This window comes from Rhinopithecus bieti, unplaced genomic scaffold, assembly GCF_001698545.2.
Source record: "Rhinopithecus bieti isolate Rb0 unplaced genomic scaffold, ASM169854v2 scaffold_50877, whole genome shotgun sequence".
Taxonomy (NCBI): Eukaryota; Metazoa; Chordata; class Mammalia; order Primates; family Cercopithecidae; genus Rhinopithecus; species Rhinopithecus bieti.
This window is the reverse complement of record NW_016821745.1, coordinates 1,659,722-1,669,840: the sequence shown is the minus strand read 5'-3', so window position 1 is coordinate 1,669,840 and position 10,119 is coordinate 1,659,722. Positions and strand designations below refer to the sequence as shown.

Sequence of the window (10,119 nt, the reverse complement as noted above, 5' to 3'; positions counted from 1 at the left end):
ACAGTGACATCCATAGTCTTCTAGTCGTGCTTGGTTTATTACTGGCTGTGGGCTGGGGAAGGGATCTCCATCTCAGTAACAGTATGTCCTACAAGGACTCAGGGTTCTAGCTGACCTTCCCCTCAGGCGTCTCTGTCCAGCCCTGAGTGAGTCTCTTAGAAAATGAACAGTTACTTTAACTTGACAATGGAGTTTGTTAAAGTTCTCGGAGTTAAATAAATAGTGTGACTAGCACATTTCTAGACATGTACACAGAGAACGGCAGTCACCAAGATGGCAAAACCATGATCTGTTTCCTTTGCTTCGTCCACTACAAGGTTGGCTCATGCAGCTGGCTGCACCTGTTGGAAACGCAACAACACAGCACATGACCCCGTGCAGGAAAGGTGCAGGTGCTCCCCACTGCAGACAGATGCAGGAAACCCAACTCCCCATCCTCTCCCCTTGCTCTTCCCTAGTAGGAAGTTGGTCCATGGGTCTGTTGTGCACAGTGAAACCCAACATGGCAGCATCTGGTGTCCTTCCATCAAGGGCATCCAACCTGCTGGAAACCCCCCCTGGAGGTAGTCCTGGGATGCTGTGGGGCAGGTGGTAGCAGGACGCAGTACCCTCCCTGCTCTGCACGGTGGGCTATCTCCCACCTGGTCCCTGTCAGCAGTGTCATCGCTGACTGAAGCTTCCATGATCTTGTAGGTGAATGGCCTCCAAGCCGGTCCCTCCACCCAACTCCTCCCATGTTAACTAGGTCTTGAAACTTGTGACTCCTTTTTCTGTAATTAGTTCCTTTGCTTCTTAACCACCTCTGCTAGTTCACGTTGGGGGTGAACAGGTACAGGTGAGGAAAGAAAGACCCACTGAGATGGGTGGCCTCCCCCAAAGCGGGCACACCACTGTCACCCACTGCTTCCTTCCTACCTGGAGGAAAGTCATGGGGTGCCTGCTTCCCCTCCCCAGGGGCACATATTGTGCTGGGGTGACAGTGTTTCTAGGGACAGGGGAGGACAGAGGTGCTTCTGGGATAATTTCTCAGTGTTGTGGGTTGAATCGTGTCCCCCTAAAACTATGCTGACATCCTGAAGCCAGTACCTATGAATGTGACTGTTTGGGCATAGGGTCTTTCCAGATATGCTCAAGTTAATATGAGGTCTTTTCACGGGCCCTTAACCCAATAGCTGTGTTTGCTAAGGAGGGAAAAGCACATGGACACACAGAGAGAAGGCCACGTAATGGCAATGCTACAGTATGCTGTTAGACTACACTGCACTCTATCAAGTGCTACACCAAGTACAGTAGAATATGACGCAGCATAAGTAGCATAATATAGCATGGCAGGGTATAACATAGGATGGCGTGGTGTAGTGTAGTAGAGCATAGTATCGTACAGTGTAGTGTTGTATAGCACAGTGCAGTATAGCATAGCATAATATAGCGTAGTTAAATATGCTATAGTATAGTATAGCATAGCACTATAGACAGAGATGGGAGCTATGCAGCTGCAAGCCTGGTGACTCCCAGGACCGACGGCAGTCACAGAAGCTGGGAGGGGTGAGGGACATTCCATCCACAGCCTCCAAGGGAACAGGGCCCTGCCAACACCTTGATTTCAGGCCTCAGGACACTGGGATTGTGAGGGAGGACATTTCTGTTGTTTTAAGCCGCATGTTTGCAGTCCTTCGCGATGGCAGCCTCAGGAGGCTGTCACACCCTACGTGCTTGTGCAGGCTGGAGGCTCCACGGAAACGTCAGCGGCAACATGCAAGGGTAGCGCAGACAACTCCACAACAGGTCTAGACAGGCACAGAGCCGGGGCAGCTGCTGTGGCCACCTGGGATTTTAAAAAATGGGGATCAAACCTTTCCAGATTGAAGCCAGCGTGGAAGGACCATCACCCTCTCAACAGTGCCCTGCTGCTAGTGCTTATCAGTGGAGGAACTGCCACCGAGCTCCTCAAACAGTATTGAAGAAAAAGAGGAAGGAAGAGAGAGGGGGTCAGTTATTCAGTCACCCAATAGGTACATGATGTTCAGTGAATTCCGACGTACACAGTTCAAAGGATCACAGGGCTCTACGGACAGAGCCTCAGCGTCTCAAAGTGGCTTCTCAGACTGCATCTGGTCACTATAACAGCTCTGGCTCATAGACCAGGGACGTGTTACAGTCCCTGTGTGATAGATAAAAGGCAGGCACAGAGGGAGGTGAGGCCTGCCTGAGATCATGCACATGTCCATTCCTGACTCCAGACCTTGTTCCTTCTTCTGTGCTGGAGACAGGCTATGAAAGAAGAGTGTAGTGTGGTGTGGTGTGGGGTCGTGCGGTCGCCATAGAGCAGCATAGAGTCATGCAGTGCAGTGTAGTACAGTGTTGTAGAGTGTAGTGTAGTGTCACGTAGTGTGGTAGAGTGTAGTGCAGTGAAGCATACTATAGTGTGGTAGAGTCGAATATAGCATAGCATAGCATAGCGTAGTATGCCATAATACAATACAGTATAGTATAAGATAGCATTGTATAGTATAGTGTAGAATAGTGTAGTATCGTTTAAGGTAATATACTGTGGTATACTATAATGTAGCATAGCGTAGCATAGTGCAGCATAATATAGTACAGTATAGTATAAGCATTGTATGGTATAGTGTAGCATAACATAGTGTGGTGTAGTATAATACAGCATAGTGTAGTATAGTGCAGCATAATATAGTGAGGCACAGTATAATATAGTATAGCACAGCATAGTGCAGTATAGTGTAGAATAATATACTACAGTATGGTATAAGATAGTATAATACAGCATAGTGCAGTATAGTGTAGAATAATATACTACAGTATGGTATAAAATAGTATAATACAGCATAGTGCAGCACAGTGTAGTATAGTGTAGCATAATATAATGTGGTAAAGTATAGCATAGCATAGTGTAGTATCATGTAGCATAATATAGTGTGGTATAATGTAATATAGTATAGCGTAGCACAGTATAGCATAATATAGTACAGTATAGTGTAAGATAGCATGTATAGTATAGTTTAGCATTGTGTAGCATAGTATAGCACAGTATAAAAAGTATAGTGTAGTATAGTGTAGCATAGTGTATTGTTGTGTAGCATATAGGCTCGTATAGTATAATATAGCATAGTGTAGGATAGTGGGATATAGTGTAATACAGCATGGCACAGTATAATGTAGCATAGGGTAGCATACCGTGGTGTTGTGTAGTGTAATATACTACAGTACAGTAAAATGTAGCATACAGTAGCATAGTGTGGTGTAGTGTAATATATTATGGTACAGTAGAGGATAATATAGCATTGTGTAGCATAGTGTGGTGTAGTGTAATATAATATAGTGTGGTATAGTATAATATAGCATAACATAGCATAGTGTAGTGTAGCATAACATAGTACAGTATGGTAAAATGTAACATTGTATAGTATAGTGTAGCATAATATAGTGTGTGGTATAGTATAATATAATATAATATAGCATAGCATAGTATAGCATAATATAGTATAGTGCAGTATAAAATAGCACTGTATGGTATAGTGTATATAGGGTAGGATAGTGTATAGTGTATATAGGGTAGTATAGTGTAGCATAATATAGCACAGTATAGTATAATATAGTATAGTGTAGAGTAGCATAGTGTATTGTTTTATAGCATAGTATAGTATGGGTAGTATAGTATGATACAGTATAGTGCAGCATATTGTAGTATAGTGTAGCATAATATAGTGTAGTATAATATAGTGTGGTATAATATAGCATAGTGAACCATATTGTAGTGTAGTGTAATATAGTATGGTATAGTATAATATGGCATAGTGTAGCATAGTGTAGTGTATTGTAGCATAATATAGTGTGGTAGAGTATAATACAGTATGGCGTGGTGTAGTTTAGTATAGTGTGGCATTGTATAGTGTGGTGTTGTATAGCACAGTGTAGTGCAGCAGAGGATAGTGTACACACACAGTATAATGTAGTATTGTATAGTATAGTATAACATAGTGTAGTATAGTATAGCATAATATAGTGTAGTCCAGTATGATATTACACAGTATAGCATGGCACAGCACCACAGAGTATAATATGGAATAGTGTAGTGCAATATAGTTTCTGTTTTGGGAGGTGAGTAGCTATTACGTTTCAGTGAAAGCCTGACTCAGTGAAGCGGCCAACGTGTCTTCTAATACAAATGATGACCTACGTCTACATTACACTTACCCTTCAGAAAGGAACAAGATAAGGGTAAGAACACTTACCCTTCAAAAAGGAACTTTTTGAGAGTCAGGCAATTTCTCCAGTCCAACTAGGGCCACCCAGTTAATAGCCCTTAGTCACAGCATTCTTGGCACACGTAGATGCTGGCGTCTCAGCAGGAGTAATGGGCTGACTCTCAAAAGCACAACAAACGCCCTGCTGTGATTATGGGCATGGCCTCTCCCAGACCTCAGCAGGTGCTTTACATGGCGTTGGTAGCACCTGCCTCCGGGGTGGGTTTGGAGCGGGTTGGGGTGAGACTTGCGACCACCACCAGGATGGCCCTGGCTCTCTCTGGCAGCTCTCCTGTCCATCCGCAGAGGCTGGCCGCCATTCTCATCTAGGAGCTAGAGCCCATTTCTCCACCGCACTGAATGAGGCCATTGCCTCTCTTAGGATAATTTGGGTAGAAATAAATCCTGAATGCTTGGCTCACAGCCATTGAAGTTATCAAGATCACACTGCTCCTCTCTGGGATGGTCCCTCTCTTTCTTCCCATTCCTTTTTACCTTCCCAGGCAGTCCCTCCTGCCCCCACCACACTCCNTTTTGTATTTTTTTTTTTTTTTAGTAGAGACGGGGTTTCCCTGTATTAGCCAGGATGGTCTCGATCTCCTGACCTCATGATCCGCCCGTCTCGGCCTCCCAAAGTGCTGGGATTACAGGCTTGAGCCACCGCGCCCGGCCGCTTTAATGAATTTTAATGAACTTGGCTGTATGAACAGAGGTAAACAGCATCTGTGTTTTGGTGACCGTGTTGTCATGGAATTCTAACTCATAGAGGGAAAGCCCAGTTTCCGAGAGCAAAGTCCTTACAGCAAAGTCCTTATGGCCATTTATGGAATTGTCCAGGCTCTAGAAAGTCTCACTTCTGCAAGGATCTGTCTGAGTGTCACGGAGCATCTGGAGTGTTCTGTCTGGACCGCTGGCTGGGAGCCCTCTCCTGGCATTTGAACACGGCAGCTGGGTCCTCGGTTTGCTGTGTAAAGAGAGGAGGACAGAGCCCGGAGGAGTTGAACCCCAGCAGAAAGGGGTGCTTGACCAGCAGGAGAGAAGACAACCAAATGCGTGAGTGTCCAGGCGGGACCCAGCGCCCGTGCCTGGAGCCAAGGGGAGGAAGGAGAGGGGTGGCGTTGGAGCAGCTGTGCCCTGAGAGGAGGTGGGTGGGAGCTGGTGGGGGGCAGCCGGCAGCTCCGCACAAGGGGCAAGATCCAGGGACAGAAAACATGGAAAGCCAGTGACTGGGACCTGCTCTCTACTCCTGGGGGGCCAGAGCCCAGCCCAGGACTAGGAGGAGAGACAGGGCAGGACATGGCCATGGAGGCAGCTGTCCATGGTCTCTGGAGTGCACGAGGGCTGTGCCTCTTCGGTGGCTGCTGCTCCTTCTGAAGACTGGCCTGCGGTCGGCAGTGAGGCCTCTGGGGAGAGCTCCTGATTTCACTTTCATGCTCTGCCGCCACTGACAGGAGTTAGGAAAATACCACGAGCTGCGTGATTTAATCGCCCTGCTATTTGTTAATTAGTCTGTGTGAAGTGCCAATCCGCAGTGTGCGTGGGCGTGGGGGCAGGACTGCGGTTTGCTGGGAAGCCAGCCGCTGGGAGCAGAGGCAGTTGGAGTTCACCTGCTCAGCTGCTTCTGTGCTTAGATGCTCCGACTTCCCGAGCTGCCCACGCTTCCCAGTCCCTTTGAGAAGTTCTCCATCTAGAAACTGCCTTAAGGGCCTCTCACTTGTTCAAATAGGAACCACGATTCCCTCCACCCAAGCCATTTGGGAGATGTGCAGAACGGAGCCCATCTTCATAACCAGGGTTGACGCTGGGCCTCCCGAATCCCTGGACCTGTCCCTCTCCAGGTGGGGCTGCTTCCTCCGCTTCACTTGCCCAGGACTCTGGGGTTTCCCCTTCCTCTCCCCCAGCAAGGGTTGTTTTCAGGAAAAGATGTATATTAGTCATTTACATGCTAGTGTGAATGAGCTCCAGCCAACACTTCCTGTGATTCATTCAGTGTGTGTTAACCAAGGGCTGCCGTTCCCAGTGCTGGGGACATGAAAACCTTGTTCCTGCCCTGTGAGTTCTACGCTAGACTCGGAAGTGGAAGGAAAAACAGATCACTGAAGCCAGTGTGGTCAGTGCAGTGTTAATCCCAGGGAAGATTTAGGAGCACGGGCACTACTTACTGTGGACGACGGCTGGTCAAGGAAGGCTTTCTGGAGGAGGTGACAGCTAGTCTCGGTCTTAAGGACGAGTGGGAAAAGAGAGGAGAACATGTGGATAATGCCAGGCAGAAGGGCTACACAGCCAAGTCACAGCCAGGGTGAAACGCAGGGAGAGTTCTGGAAGCTGCGTGTTTGGTGCTGCTGGGTAGTGTGAAAGGATAGGCTGGAGCTAGGTAGCTACACAGCTTGGCAAGTGGAGCTACCAAGGATTCCAAACAGGACCTCTGGAGTCCTCTCCACCGTTTATGGGTTGAACCATGTGAAACAGACCATATTCAGCCATTAAGGGCCAAGACAAATGCCAGCTTTGTGGGGTGCATCCTCACAGAGAGGCTGCTTGGGGGTCTTTGCAGAGGGTGGATGAGCAGAGGGCATCCTCCAGAGCCTGCTGGGGGACCCGGCTCTGAGGCCACCAGGCCAGTGGTGTCCAGACTCTAGTGTAGGCTGGGAGAAAGGGGAGGTTCAAGAAACACGGAGAAGGTGAAGCGGCAGAACCAGGGGGATGGGGTGCTGCAGAGGAGAAGGAACACTGAGGCTGAGGTCCAGGTTTGCAGAGACGTAGACTGTCCTGCCAGGTAAAACACAGGTTGGAGGGCAGGGGCTTAGAGCGACTGTGATGAGCTCGCTTCAGATGAACTTAGAGAGTTTAGGCAACAGTGTATAAACCTCTGTGTGGCAGGGACCCCTGAAGCCTGACAGTGGTAGAATGAATCCACAGGGATGAAGCTGTAGTGGTGGGGTCTTTACAGATGTCATGGACGATTTGGGGAAGGAGGACCCTGCCAGTCTCTCTCACGTCGCATTTTGAGGCGGTCACGGTTCAGGCCAGCTGTGGTCTTGCTCCATGCTCACAGACGATTGTATGTCCTGCTGGCTCCAACGTTTGAGACCAAGGAGGCTTTGGTGATTTGCAGGCCTCTGTTTAGGTGGAAGGATGATGGCTGGGCCTTCTAGGGAGCCCAGCTCCGAGGAGTTGTCCCACCCCCTCAGGGCAGCACAGCTTACTGAGGGGTCCGGGGGTCTAGGAGGCATGGCAGGCACTTGGGCTATCCAGGGCCCTCCACCGTGGGTTCCCATGGGCTCCCTGCTGGATGGTGACTTTTCCCGGGCCCTTCCTCCTTTTTGAGACCCCCTTGGCTATGGCCTCTTCCCGTTTCATGCACACCCCCAGCTTTGCCGCTGACCTCGACTATTCTAATGCAGTGCTTGCTGATTGTGCTGTCTTCCACACTCCAACATGGGAGCTCTGCACGTCTCTCTCTAAGTGACGACTAATGAAGATAACAGTCATAACCACAGACAAAGGCCTAAGGCCGGCCATGTGCCTGCCAGACTCTTGTAGATGGTTTATATGAATGAGCTCGTTAATCCCCTAACACAGTCAGTAAGTGGCTGAGTTAGGATTTGAACCCGAGGAAGTGGCATGTCCCTGCTCACATGTAAGTGGAGTCAGGGTAAGTGGAGTCAGGGTTGTGGCAGCCCTCCTTTCCCTTTCCGGGAGAGACATGGTTTCAGCAGGGACCCTGCGGTCAGCATCTCCTCCTTTCCTTAGGTCAGGACGAGCGATCCTTGTTGGGGAGAGGACCCTAAGGCTGGTGCGGAGGGCTGTGGGCAGAAGGGGGTGTGGGATTCTCATCAGATCCACTCTTCTGGCAGCCACCTCCTGGGACCTGCACTGATGGGCTCACATCACAATTGTTAAAAACATGTGAAATACCTTCTGACTCCCCTTTTCTCTCAATGTAGGCCTGTGGGTGCCTCGTCTGAGCTACATAATTTCCAGGTTACCTGGAACCGTGGATAACTCTCAGATCAGCAACTTGTCAGTTGATTTCCAAGCTGCTGTTGGCTGGACTCAGGCTCAGCAGAGAGCACCTGGCAAGCCCTGTGTTGCGGGCTGGACTCAGGCCCATCTTGCTGATTACTCTTGTTTTGCTCTCCAGTATGTCCTCAGGAGGGCAGAGTCCGCTTGTTGATTTTCATGACCACGGGAGGAGGGGCACCAACATGAGGGTGCTAGCATCTCCTCAGTGGTGGCCTCCCAGGGCTGGGGCAACCCTGGGGGAGGGATTGGGACAGGGAACTCTGTCGCTTGCTGCCACTGCCTGGGTCAACTGCCTGATAGGGTTGGCCACTTGTGCTCACAAGGCTGAGGCCTTACCTGCCTTCTCCTCTCACCCAGCGCTCACGCAAGGACATACCTGAGTTGGCATCCCCTGTCTGCTCATGAGCTACTCGCATGATAAGTCTTTGTTGTACTGTAGGATGTCACTTGGTTCATGCTGAAGAGAAATTGTAAAGGACTCCTTTGCCTGCTTAGTCCCTGTGGCCTCTGTCACATTCTGTCCCTGTCCCCTTTGGGAGCACAGCGGCAGTGGGCTGGCTGAGCTGTGCAGGTGAGGTTCAGGGATGAGGTGCAGCTGTGTGAAAAGTGAGCCTGCTGGACAGGGGGGTTTTCCTCAAGGCCTACACCTCACTTTGATGGTGTTAGGGTTGAGGAGAAGCTTCAACCAAAATGCACAGGACTTGGATGTCGAGATGATGTTGCTGCTGTCAGGACAAGTCACTCTCCACCAATGACTTCCTTTGATGTTCTGAGCTCAGCCTGGAGTCTGACCAGGGACTATAGCACTTGTTCTCCCAAGGGAAGGCTGGCAGCCAAACCTAGCTGTGCACACCTGAACCTGCTCCTTGGCAGAGATGAAGGACGTGATGTTTCACAGCCACTCAACACCCATGGACAATTTGGCTCCTTGTAAGGAGTTAGTCATGCCTTTGAACTGACTTGCTTGAAATATAATTGCTCCTATTTTGCTCCAAAGACCGGTGGCATGATGGGTTAGAGTTATTTGTATTTATTGAAATTGTTGTAATTAGCAGTCTCAGGGCTCAGTCTAACTGCACTGTCCATGCTGGAAAACTAAAAAAAAAAAAAAAAAAAAAAAAAAAAAAAATACAGTCTTTCATCTTCAGTTCTCCAATGGTTGCCAGTTACACACAGCTAATCTTTGCCGTGAAAGTTGTCTTTGGAGAATGTGCCTTCTGGGTCCCAGGTGGTCCTGGTCTTGGGCTGGGATCTAAGTGAGCTGCTTTGAAGTAAGCTGACAATACACAATTATTAAGGCTATTTTGACCTGCAAGTATGGTTTCTTAAAAAGGAACAATTAAATAACATGTGGCAGTTATTTAGACTTTACATTGACTAAGGAAAGGAGAAAATGGAAGAAGAACTCCCTCCTGCTTAGATGCAGTAGCTTTTTAAAAAAAATAATCTTTTGGGGAATAAACTTCACCAAGGAGGTGAAGGACTTGTAAACAAAATGTTAAAGCTGCACTGAAGACTAGAAAATGTTGATGAAAGCAGTTAAAGAAGACACAGTTAAATGAAAAGGCATCCCATGTTCATGAATCAAAAGACAATATTGTCAAGATGTCAAATACTATAGATTCTATGCAATCCCTGTCAAACCCCCACTTTTTTCAAACATAGGAAAATCCATTCTAAAATTCACATGGAATCTCAAGGGACCCTGAATAGCCAAAACAATCTTGTAAAAGAACAATGTTGGAGGTCTCACACTTTCTGATTTCAAAATTAGAGTAATTAAAAAGCTACAGTAATTAAAACAGCATGGTATTGTCACAAAGACATA

At 48.1% G+C, this 10,119-nt stretch overlaps 1 long non-coding RNA gene across 1 annotated transcript; it reads left to right on the top strand.

Moving 5' to 3' along the window:
* Positions 1 to 6,607: 6,607 nt before the first annotated feature.
* Positions 6,608 to 9,298, top strand: LOC108520991 (uncharacterized; the record flags this gene model as incomplete). Its single annotated transcript, XR_014485059.1, has 2 exons — positions 6,608 to 7,041; positions 8,213 to 9,298. It is a non-coding gene; the product is annotated as an uncharacterized LOC108520991 (long non-coding RNA).
* Positions 9,299 to 10,119: the final 821 nt, after the last annotated feature.